The sequence below is a fragment of the Jatropha curcas genome, chromosome 1 (assembly GCF_041381405.1).
Source record: "Jatropha curcas cultivar XTBG-Jc1 chromosome 1, XTBG_Jcur_1.0, whole genome shotgun sequence".
NCBI classification, from domain to species: domain Eukaryota; kingdom Viridiplantae; phylum Streptophyta; class Magnoliopsida; order Malpighiales; family Euphorbiaceae; genus Jatropha; species Jatropha curcas.
This window is the reverse complement of record NC_143151.1, coordinates 7,698,273-7,711,206: the sequence shown is the minus strand read 5'-3', so window position 1 is coordinate 7,711,206 and position 12,934 is coordinate 7,698,273. Positions and strand designations below refer to the sequence as shown.

General features: G+C 27.8%; 1 pseudogene; it reads right to left on the bottom strand.

Moving 5' to 3' along the window:
- Positions 1-11,021: 11,021 nt before the first annotated feature.
- Positions 11,022-12,464, bottom strand: LOC149498922 (uncharacterized; annotated as a pseudogene).
- Between the last annotated feature and the right edge of the window lie 470 nt (positions 12,465-12,934).

The following is a 12,934-nucleotide window of genomic DNA, read 5'->3' as shown; positions in this document are numbered from 1 at the left end:
AAAACAGTCATATTTTGATTTTGGGTCAGTTACATATTTAAAAATGGTCAAATTGGGTGATTGACCAAGTAAACCAGCCAACTCAATTGGATTTGACCAATTCAACTGCTTTCATTTGGGTTTGATTTAATTAATTAATAAAATGCAATTTATCGTAAAAATGCTTTTGGTAGTATAGAGAGTCGCGCCAAAGTTAAAGAAATTATTTTAATATTTTCCATATGTTACATTTCTCACAATTATTATAACTCTCCTTATTCAACATTTACATTGCCAATAAAAATTATGTTTATAAATTATTAATAAAGTAAGATTACAAGTTTATAATAAAACAACACAAACAATTGCTGATTGCAAATTTCTTTTTGATACATAGAAGTTGAAAGGAATCGAAATAATATGGTGAGTTACATTGACTTGAACTCGAAACTTATTCTTTACATCTTTCATAAAAAGCAGAAAGATTAATTAGACTACACATGATTGGTGATTGCACGTTTAATTATAACTAGTTTTAATCATGTGCATTGTACATTGTTGGTGCTCGTTGTCTATACTTGTTAATTTTTTATAATAAAATAATTTCTTTATAATATAACGATAGTCTAAATATATAAAATAATTTCTTTATAATATAAAATTTAACAACTAAATAACAAAAATCAAAAAAGGTAAAATATATCATAAATAATATAAATATTTAACATATGCCTTCGTATCTTAATTTTAGTCCCATACATAAAAACAATTAAATACAATGATTAAGAAAATAAATTATAAAAAAATTGATAACAAGATATAATATTTAACTTGAGATTAACTAATATTTTCTTTCATAAATATTTACTCTTTTCTTGGTTTTAAATAGCTTCATGAAGACAATCAAATATAAGTATTTTCATATTGAAAATTGTATATTGTACATAAAATTAAAATTGAGAGTTTAAATTAATTGAAAAATACAAGCAATGAATTTAATTACTAATATGAATTAATATATAGAACATAAATTTAGTAGAATTATATCATAATCAAATCAAATGAACTATAATTTTAATAAAAGAATATACAAACTATTATATAGCGTGTTGGAACGAATTTACATTTACTACTCATCTAAACGCCCTCTCTCAAAATTCTCAAATCTATTTTACACAATCTTTTAAATTAAAATAGGACTAAATTATCCTTAATAATATTTTTAATCAATCAACAAAATAAGAGTACATAAGGGCATTTTAGGAACTAACATTCCCATTTTTACTTTTTTATATATAGTATAGACTATATAATTTGTATTTGAGTGGGCAAAATCATTGAATTAGTTACTAATATTAATATACGTTAAATTAAAATATGAAAACTTATTTTAATTGATATCATAATAAAACTGTAATTTACTAAGTGTAAACAAACCACAAGAAGAAAAACCTAAGTAAACAGAAGTCATAATCCCAATCCAATTTAAGGTTTTCTTAAAAGGAAAAATAAAAAAAGAACATAATAAACACACCTAAGTTTTTCCTTAGTTTTTGATGTAAGAAAAGCAAGTGTAGAATGAGATTATATTACTAATTAGGATGAGATTAAATTTATAATATTAATATAATAATAAAAATAATAAATTAATATCATAATAAAATTAAAAATTTACTAATTAGAATAGAATTAAATTATTTTTATTGCTGATAAAATATAAAAAAATTAAAAATTTTTTAATTATAATAAAATTAAATTATCCTTAATAATATTTTTAATCGATTAGAACGCAAATAGACATTTTAGAAATTCAGCATTCACACTTGTACTTTATATATATTATAAATAAGTACGTACTGTTCATCATCTGGAAGTTTGAAAAGAACACAAAAATTGCTGCTTTTAATTTTCATGACGTTTGTTAATGGTGTCTACGTTGACACTTACATAAGCCAATATGCATATTTTCCACGTTTTAAATAAGATTGAAATTACTTAGCATATCACTTGAGATTTCCTACACATGTGGGTCCATCGACTAGAAATATATGTAGTCATTTACATACCAAGTTGAAAATGACAATATGTTATGTACACATGGTCCTTTGAACTGCAACGACTAGTTCTCCTGTCACTTCATTCCAGCTCACATTAATTTATTTTTATATTATAAAATTATATTTTTTTAATAGTGATTAATTACTAAGTCCTCCACATAATTCAAAAATACCTTTCTATGATAAAAGAGGTTAGGAGTTCACACACCAAAAGTAATATTTCTTTTAAATATTATATATGTATCAAAAAAGAATATTTATTTATATTTCGTTAAATAGAGTAGAGCCAAATTACGGGATAAGAGGCCATTTTTTTTTTCCCCTTCACATAGATTGCGTCAGAATAATAAAAACATAGTAAAATAATTGATTACATTATTAATAAAATTAGTGTTAGAACTAGGATGATGCAAGAATGAAATAATCTTTTATAATATTATTTAAAAATATTAAAATTATATAATAAAATGATAATTTATATCTCCTTGAGATATGCTGAAAAGTTGCACTACTAAGATATGACTTCTTAAGTATTCTGCGAATCTTTCATAATGTATGCAATAGCAAAAGTTATGCATGATATGACCTACATAAAAAATGCATACACTATTAATAAATTTTTCAATAGTGATAATAATTTTGAGAATTTAACTAATTATATTGAAATAAGAAATTAAGTATTTTTTATTTTATGTTTATGGTTTATTATAAATGATTATTTATTTATTTATTTAAAATATTAATGTATAACTTATTTAGTGTATTATGTCATAAGCATATGAATATCCTATCTTTTTTAAAAAAATTATCGTATCTCGTACATTTCTGTATCTCATGTCCCGTGTCCGTGTAACCTAGCTCCTATTATATGAGACCACTCAATAAACCAAGCTAATCAATCAAGATTTTTTTTATTACCAATAAAAAATGAAGTGTTTTTTAATTTATTTTTGTGTTATTAAAATAGAAAATAATTTTTCTTTTAGGTTTATAATTTATTTATTAATGATTATTTATTTATTTGAAATATTAATATATTACTTATTTAATATAGTATGTTCTAAGCGTGTGGATATCTTAAGTTTTTAAAAATTTTCATATCTGTACGTTCTTGTATTTCATATCCGTGTCCGTGCAACATAACTCTTGATATATGGGACTAATTAATACACCAAGCTAATCAATTAAAAGTTTTTTTTTTATTACCAATAAAGAATGAAGTGTTTTTTTAAATTTGTTTTTGTGTCGTTGAAATAAGAAATTTAGTATGTTTTATTTTATGTTTATCATTTATTATAAATGATTATTTATTTTTTTAAAATATTAATATATAACTTATTTAGTATAGTGTGTCCTAAGCATGTGGATGTCTTAATTTTTTTTAAAAATTATCGTATCTCGTACATTCCTGTATTTTGTGTCCTGTGTCAGTGCAACATAGTTCCTAATATATGAAACTACTCAATACATCAAGCTAATCAATCAAGATTTTTTTTTATTACCCATAAAAAATAAAGTGTTTTTTAAATTTATTTTTTTGTCGTTGAAATAAGAAATTAAGTATTTTTTTATTTTATGTTTATGATTTATTATACATGTTATTTATTTATTTGAAATATTAATGTATTACCTATTTAGTGCAGTATGTCCTAAGCGTGTAGATATCCTATCTTTTTAAAAAAATTGTCATATCTCGTACATTCCTGTATCTCGTGTCCCGTGTCCATGTAACCTAACTCCTGGTATATGAGACTACTCAATAGACCAAGCTAATCAATCAAGATTTTTTTTTATACCAATAAAAAATGAAGTGTTTTTTTAATTTATTTTTGTATTATTGAAATAAGAAATTAATTTTTTTATTTTATGTTTATAGTTTATTATTAATGATTATTTATTTATTTAAAATATTAATATATTTCTTATTTAGTGTAATGTGTTTTAAGCGTGTAGATGTTCTATTTTTTTAAAAATTTTCATATCCGTACATTCCTATGTTTCATGTCCGTGTCTGTGTAACTTAACTCTTGATATATGAGATTAATTAATACACCAAGCTAATAAATCAAAATTTTTTTATTACCAATAAAAAATAATTTTTTTAATTTGTTTTTGTGTCTTTGAAATAAGAAATTTTAGTTTTTTTTTATTTTATGTTTATGATTTATTATAAATGATTGTTTATTTATTTGAAATATTAATGTATAACTTATTTAATGTATTATGTCCTAAGCATGTGGATGTCTTACTTTTTTTAAAAATTATCGTATCTCATATGTTCTTGTATCTCGTGTCCCGTGTCCGTGCAACATAGCTCCTGGTATATGAGACTACTCAATACACCAAGCTAATCAACCAAGGTTTTTTTTTTATTACCAATAAAAAATGAAAATTTTTTAATTTATTTTTGTCGTTGGAATAAGAAATTAAGTTTTTTTTTTTATGATTTATTATAAATGGTCATTAATTTATTTGAAATATTAATGTATTACTTATTTACTGTCGTGTGTCCTACTTTTTTAAAAATTGTCATATCTTGTACCTTCTAATTTATATTTTTAAAATTTTTATATATTATTTATTTAATAGTAATATATTGTTTATTCACACTTTTTTTAAAGTGTGTGGATTACTTATTAAATGTTTTATAAGAATAAATAAATTTATATTAATATATTAAATGCACGAGATGGTCTTTTTTATAGATGTTATCTTGATAAAGGGATTATTTGAAAATATAAAACAACTCATCTTCTTATAATTGTTACAATTATGCTAAATTATGTTAGAATTCTAACATTTATCATTCTATAATTCCAAATACTGTCAAGTGGCAAATTATATTTGAATTCTAACATCTTTCTGTAATCCAAAATAATATCATGTGGTAAATTGTGCTACTTATACTTGGCTTTCATATAAGGCAAACTATCATGTTTTTTTATATTATATAGATTACTCATTTTGTTCTTTTTATATATGAACAACTAATTTTTCACCTATATTAGAAAGTAGTTTAACCAACTTTTTTGACATTTTTTTTCTAATTTACTCCTAATATCTCATTTATTCCTCTTTTAATATCAATGCATGCCTTAAATTATGTTTCAATTTTCAATGAGATTTTAAATGGTTAGTTTAAAAGAAAGAAATACAAACAGTTGCAAAAATGAAGTTTATGATTTGACCTGTTAAGATAAGTTCACTTTTTGTCCTTTATTTGGGAAAATTGTGAAGAAATATGAAAATTTTTTCATTTAACCTTCCAAATGTCTTTGATTATTGAAAACATACTTTAAATATTGTGCAATTTTTTAATTCGATGAAGTCCATAAGAATTCCTTTTAATGTGGTTAACGCGAAAATTTTATGGTATTTTTCTATTCAAACTTTATTTAAATCGATACTCATATAACCCATACGAGCACATTTTTTTTTTCAACGAAAATTAATGGAAAAAATTCATTCTCCAAAATTTATTCATATTAAATTTTTAAGTATACTTTTGTGTGTCACTATCTTGAAAATCTCTCACACGAAAAGCTTCACAAAGGACTAAAATAAGGGTAAGATAGAGATTTCATATTGGCATGGTTTTCAAAGTTACCAAATTAGGCGAAATTTTCTATAATAAAAAGAACATCCAAAATGAAAACTTTTTCTATATAAAAAAATAGAGGGAGTATAAAATAAGTTAAAAAGTACTCTATCTGTTCTAAAAAATTAGTCCATCTTTCCTTTTAGTTTGTCCTAAAATATAGTTCACTTTTGTTTTTTGCATTATAGTTAATTATTAAATTGTCTACTACACCCTTATTAATTACTTTCAATAACTCTCATTACTTCTTACTTGTTATTTCATTATATCTCTCTGTCTCAAAATATAAGTCGTTTTGAGTATTTTAAGGAGTAATAAATGATATTTTTTTAATATTACCCTTATTTACATTAGATATAATAAATGCTTTGACAAGTAACTATTGGTTTTGAGATAAAGGATAATTTAATCAATTTTTCCTTAATTTTATTATAATCTAGAAGAATTTATTGCTTCCTTAATTCTTGTATAAAAATCTTAAACAACTTATATTTTGTGACTGATGGAGTAATAATTGCTTATGTATTATTTGGGATGGACATAATAGAAAAGTTATACGAATAAAATTTTTATTTTAACAATAACAATCTCTATTTCATAATTTGTGTGAAAATAAAAAGTGGACTATTTTTTTTGAGTCAGATGGAGTATTTATTGATCATTCATTGATATCAAAATAAATTAAGTATCAACATCAATGTGAATTTTCTAATGATGCAAAAAAAGCAAATTTTTAAATAGTGAAAATATTTTTTCGAACAAAGATCGACATATATTTTTATTTTTGTAAAGAATAATTTTCATGTAAAAATAAATGTTTTTAATCAATAAAATTTTATGCAAATTTAGGTATAATTTGGCACTAAATGCATGACAAGCCAGGAATTAAAATTAGGGGTTAAAAAAATTTTAAGAGTTAAGGGAGAAACTTTTCAAAACATGTCTTGTCAGTAAAATAAAAACATAGTAAAATAATTGATTATATAAATATTTTTCAAAGATCACAGTTATGAACAAAATAAGTTAAAAATATTTATTCATCATTCGTTGATATCAAAATAATTAAAGTATCATCATCAATATAAATTTTTTAATGATGCAAAAAAAGCAAAATTTTAAATAGTAAAAGCATATTTAATAAAACTTACAAACAAAGATCCACATATATTTTTATTTTTATAAAGAATAATTTTCACGTAAAAATAAATTTTTTTAATCAATATTTTTTTATACAAATTTAGATATAATTTGACAATAAATGCATATACATTTATATTGGAGTCGTCCTAATACTAAAAAAAATTAATTTTATATTAATTTTCTAATATGAGATGAAGTGAAATTAAAAAAAAAAAAAATCCAAATTAGACTCTCGTAGTTCGATGTTTTGTTATATATCATTAGCCTGCATATTTGTAATCCCTTTATTCACAAATAAGTGTCGCAGATAAGTGTCGCAGATAAGTGTCGCATGCGTACTATTTATGTAAATAAGTGTTATATTCGAGGATTCTAAAAATAATAATTTTTTCTATTTTTATCATCTGCAAAAATAAATATTAATTACTATAATTTTAAAAATCTCTCTTTTTCTTGTAAATAAAGATTATGTGTTGGTTTAGGTGGTTAGGGACCTCAATCTCCGTAAATATGAGAACACAAATTCGATTCTGAAAAACCTATTTTACTATAAAAATAAATAATCTTTACATTCTACTGTTCAATGGAGATTAAACCTCCTGATTAATATATATATATATATATATAAAATTAATTAATTTATTCAATAATATTATAAATTAAACAAATTAAATGAAATTTTCTGAGAGACATGGAAAATGCATCGGTGACATTTATTTTTGTGGAGGGAGGGAGTGTATATATGATATGGATTTATTGTCCTGACACGAAGAATTTGGGCTACAGCCACAACCACCTGCATGTAGACACTTTTTGCTTCATTGCACATTTCCACTGTCTTATCTAATGTTACGGCTGAATTAAGTGCCGCATATGTTCAAGACGTGCCTTCTCATGTAGCATGTTGGAAATTATATATTTAAAAAATATAAAAGGAAATTTATTCAATTTTTTTTAGTAGTCTATAGATGGGTATTTTTCTTCATGTAAGAAATCCTTAATTTGGGTGAACAACAGTATATATTTGCACAAAAAAAAAAAAAAAGAAGTAATGATTATCAAAAATCAAAGTACCAAATTGAATATATATATATATATATCATTGAGATTGTTTTTAATTAGATCAAAGAAATTGTTAAGAATCCCCATTATTCAATTACCAAATCTTTAAAGTATATGTAAGAGCAACAAACTAATTAGATAATTGATTAATACTACTAACCTTTTAATATTTTTTTTTATCAGCAAAAAGAAATATAAGTTTTATTAAATTAGTGTTAGAACCGCGTGATACATGGAGCAATATTAAAGAATAAAATAATATTTTATAACACCATTCAAAAATAGTAAAATTATATAATAAAATGATAAATTGTATCTCATTGAGATATGTTAAAAAGTTACAATACTAGCATATGCCTTTTTAAGTATCCTGCAAAGCCTTTCATAAGGTATGTAATAGCAAAAGTCATATATGGTATGACCTACATAACAAAATACATACACACTATTGATGTATTTTTCAATAGTGATAATAATTTTGAGAATTTAATTAATTATATCGAAATAAGAAATTATGCATTTTTTTTATATTTTATGTTTGTGATTTATTATAAATGATTATTTATTTACTTGAAATATTAATAGTGTAGTGTTTCCAAAGCATGTAAATGTTCTATGTTTTTTAAAAATTATTGTATTCCGTATATTCTTGTATCTTGTGTTCCATGTCCGTGCAACCTAGCTCCTGGTATATGAGACTACTCCATACATTAAGCTAATCAACCAAGGTTTTTTCTTATTATCAATAAAAAATAAAGTTTTTTTTTCAATTTATTTTTGTGTCATTTAAATAAGAAAACAAGTATATTTTATCTTCATGATTGATTATAAATGTTTGTATATTTATTTAAAATATTAATGTATTACTTATTTAGTGTAGTGTGGTCTAAGAGTGTGGATATCTTACTTTTTGTAAAATTATCGTATCTCGTACATTTTCGTATCTCGTGTCCCGTGTCTATACAACCTAACTCCTAGTATATGAGAATACGCCATATACCAAGCTAATCAACTAAGGTTTTTTTTATTACCAAAGTTTTTTTTTTAATTTGTTTTTGTGTCGTTGAATTAAGAAATTAAGTATTTTTTGTTTTATGTTTATCATTTAGGGTAAATTATTATTTAGTCCCTCAGGTTTTACATAATTAACCAACTAATCCCAAGTTTTGAGAAAATATCTAGCTAGTCCCTCAGGTTTAAGTCCGTCTAATTAAAAGGTCCTTCCGTCTGAAAAGTTGATTTTTTTCCGTTAAAATCAGTACAAAACAAAGGCAGACATTCTGTAATGACAAAGAATGCCCTTACTGAAGCTCCTATAACTATCAACAAGGTTTGATGAAATATGAGTATCACAAAAACGCAGAGAAAGGAAGAAAGGGAAAAAACAAACTCATCTCCATTTCATTTGCAGGTAACAAGCGACAGCGTATATGTCTTCTTCAAGCGCAGCCGATGGAGCATGGGAAGGAAGGTATGTGAATATGTATTGCAAGTGTGGGAAAAAAGCAGGCATTAGGATCTCAGAGACACAAAAAAACAAAAATCGACTGTATTATTACTGTATTGAAAATGCATGCGGGTCTTTTCTTGGTTGGTGTAAAGCTATAGATTCATCATATCGATCTCAAGGAAGCGAATTCGAAGTGAGGCAAAGAAGTGTAGCTACTGACTTGTTTGAATTTAAGGAAGAGATGTTGTACATGAAGAGGGAGATGATGAAAATGTACAGTGAGATTGTGACCATGGGAGGAAAAAGGGAGTGCTTGGAGTCAGAGATTGGCAGCTTGAAGAAGTTGATTTTCATATGCTTGATGGCTATCATGATGCTTTTCACCTTACTTGTAATGTTGCTGTTCAAGGGTAACAGAGGATTGTGAATAATAAATTTTTTTTTTTTTTATGTATTTAGGGTAGTTTGGTTAGTTTTTTGTAGTTTATGTTGTTTTTGTAGTTGGCTGTGTTAATGTGGTGGGTTAGTTGTTGAATGTTAGTAGCTCAGCTGGGCACAGTCAATTTGAAGATGACTTGAATGTAATATACGTTCTGCAATGAAATGTGTACTTTTTCTTAAGTATAGCAACTGCAAAGCAAAAATATTAATTCAAACTTGGCTCCCATGCAGAAGAGTGGTTACAAATAGTGCCATTGTCATTAGTCAAATGTTTGCAATTCACAAAAGACAAAAACAACATATTTACATAATGTGCATCACAAAAACCCTACTCAAATCAAACTTGGTCCACACTTGCGTGTTTGCTGTCAAGAAAAAGACAGACACAATGCAAAAAAAAAAAAAAAACAAAGTTACACATTTGTTCCTGTGCTTGCTAGAAAATCAAAAGATTCCTTGTTCTCCCTAACTTTGCAATCTGTTGTCAGCAGCAGCACAACTTCACACAAAATGCACATAGCAGGATATCCATACTGCAAGATGTGAAGCCCAAAATACCATCTGCAACACCTCAACAACCCAAAACCACATCCGCATCATATTAGTTGACAAAAAAAACCATCTTCAACATTTGAACCAAAAAACCAAATTTGCTATCATTCTTAACACATAGCAAAATACATATATTCACGATATAGGATGTCCTCTCCCTCTCAAACCCCATAAGCTCCTCTCCCTCTCAAACCAGAAGCACCTCTCCCTCTCAAACCAGAAGCACCTCTGCAACAACACCTCTCCCTCTTGTTGCAATAACACCTCTTCCCATAGCAGCAGCAGCACCTCTTTCCATAATAGCATCAGATCTAGATGAATTTTTTCCTCCTCTTTGCACAAGTTGTTTGTTCCTCTAATAAAACAAATGGTACGTAGTAAGTATTCACATAGTATAATACATCATAGTAATTATTGAGATTGCAAAAGTGAATCTGACCTGAGATATGGCTGGTGGGGCTTGCTCGCATGTTCTCTTATTATGGCCTAGTTGCTTGCATGTCACACAGCTAACTGTGCAAGATCTTTTAGCTGTGCTTGGAGGAGCTTCTTCCTCTTGAAGTTTTCTCCTTTCTCTTGGTCTGCCAGGCTTCCTTTTAACGGTTGGAGGCTTTAGGAATGGAAAGTCAGTTTGTGGTGGGATGTTGTAATTTGGAATTGGATGAATGACTCCTTTGTAGGCCTTTACATACTTCTCTACTGTGAAATACTCGTGACAAAAGTCTTCAACATTGAGTCTCATTTATCCAAGTGCAATGCAAGCATGTTTACATGGAAGACATGAAATGTCCCAATAATTGCAGGTGCATGTCCTTTTCCCAATGTCAACAGCAAAAGCCACAGGCCCCTCTCTCACCTCAAACTCATTATTGTTGCTTGGTAGTATCTTGCATTGTCTAGATTCTTTTATCAATATGTTCAATGTACTCTTGCATTTTGGAGTTACTCTCCCTTCCCAAGCAGAAGCTACTGCAAACCTTTTATGAAGCATGACCATGCATTTCTGCCTAATAGAGTCTATTAGCTCAACAATAGGTTTTTTCCTCAAGTTTCCAAGCCAGCTGTTGAAACTCTCTGTCATGTTATTTGTCACATCAACGCTTTTAACTGCTGGATGAAAGACATGTCTACTCCAATGTGAAATAGGAATATCCAGTAACCATTTTGCAGCCCTTCCCTCATTCTTAGCCTCAACATTCTTCATATGCTGCTTAAATGCATAACTATGGCTAGACTTAGCTGCCATCCAAAATTCCTTCCTCAACATCACCCCTGGAAAGCGGTTCTTGAAGTTCATTAACAAATGTTGACAACAATATCTGTGGATTGAACCTTCAAACTGTGTCCTCACAGCCTGAAGCAATCCCTATGTTCAAAAAGAATTCAACATCATTAGCTAAATAGTTGAAAGTGAAATATGAAATACTTTGGAGGAAGTTACCTTTTGTCTGTCTGAAATGAATGTCCATGGCCTTGACTCACATCCCGGTCCAATGCATTGTCTAAGACAGTCAAGGAAGAAGGTCCATGTTGCAGTGCATTCATTTTGAACAATTGCAAAAGCTAGTGGGAACACCCCCTTATTCCCATCTAGTGTAACAGCACTCAGTAAACATCCTCCAAAAGGGCCCTTCAGGAAGCATCCATCCAATCCAATGAGAGGCCTACATCCCTCCAAAAATCACACTTTCATTGCTTCAAAACATATGAAAATGGAGCTAAAGACAAGTGGCTCATCCAAATTGTTCCTTGGCATTGATTCAAATTTGATAAAAGTTCCAGGGTTTGACATTTGAACTTGTGCAATGTATTCTTGCAACTTATTGTAGCTCTCAACGTGTGAACCTGCAACTTGCTCTCTAGCAGCTGTCCTTGCCCTATGAAGCTGCCAATATTAAGTGTCAATGCCCCATTTTGCCTTTAACTCAGCTTGCATTAAAGCATAGCTCATTCCTGGATCAACAGCCAATTGAGATTCCAGTTTCTTCTTCACCCACTTTGTTGTTGCAGTGGGATTCTTGTTGTTTAATGGCCTCGTGCATGTATGCTCAGGTTGTAGGGTTTTTACTACAAAACTCACTAAGTCTGGAGCCACACTAGCATGGAACCTAAATGTGCAGCCCTCCCCCTTACATTTTTCTGTCACTCTTCTACTATCATTCTTGATCATCCTCAGTATGAACCCTCCCCTAACAGCATAATCCCTTAAAGCTTCCTTACAACTATCAACAATTAAGAATGCATGCCCAACTCTGAATTCAATATCAGCTTCAACTGGTGTTTCAAATATATTGTCATATATTTTCTTCCAAGGATATCGTGTTTTCTTTTTAGGTCTTCTCCTTCTTGGTGCATCAACCTCCATGTCACTACTTTCAGCTGACTGTTCCTTGTCAGTATCAACATCACTGGGACCATCATCAACATCATCATTGAAGTCAACTTCCTCTTCTGGATCTGTTTCCATTCCCACAGGTGTTTCAACTTCACTACTCTCATCTTCAGTATCAGAAAAGACATAGTCATCATCTGTGGACTGACTATCAACAACAGTTTCTGTTTCTCCCCCCTCCCACTCCAATGGTTGTTGTTGTTGTACTCTATCTCTAAAGCTGTAAGAGGCTCCAACTGCAATTGCTCTTTTCCCCTTCCTAT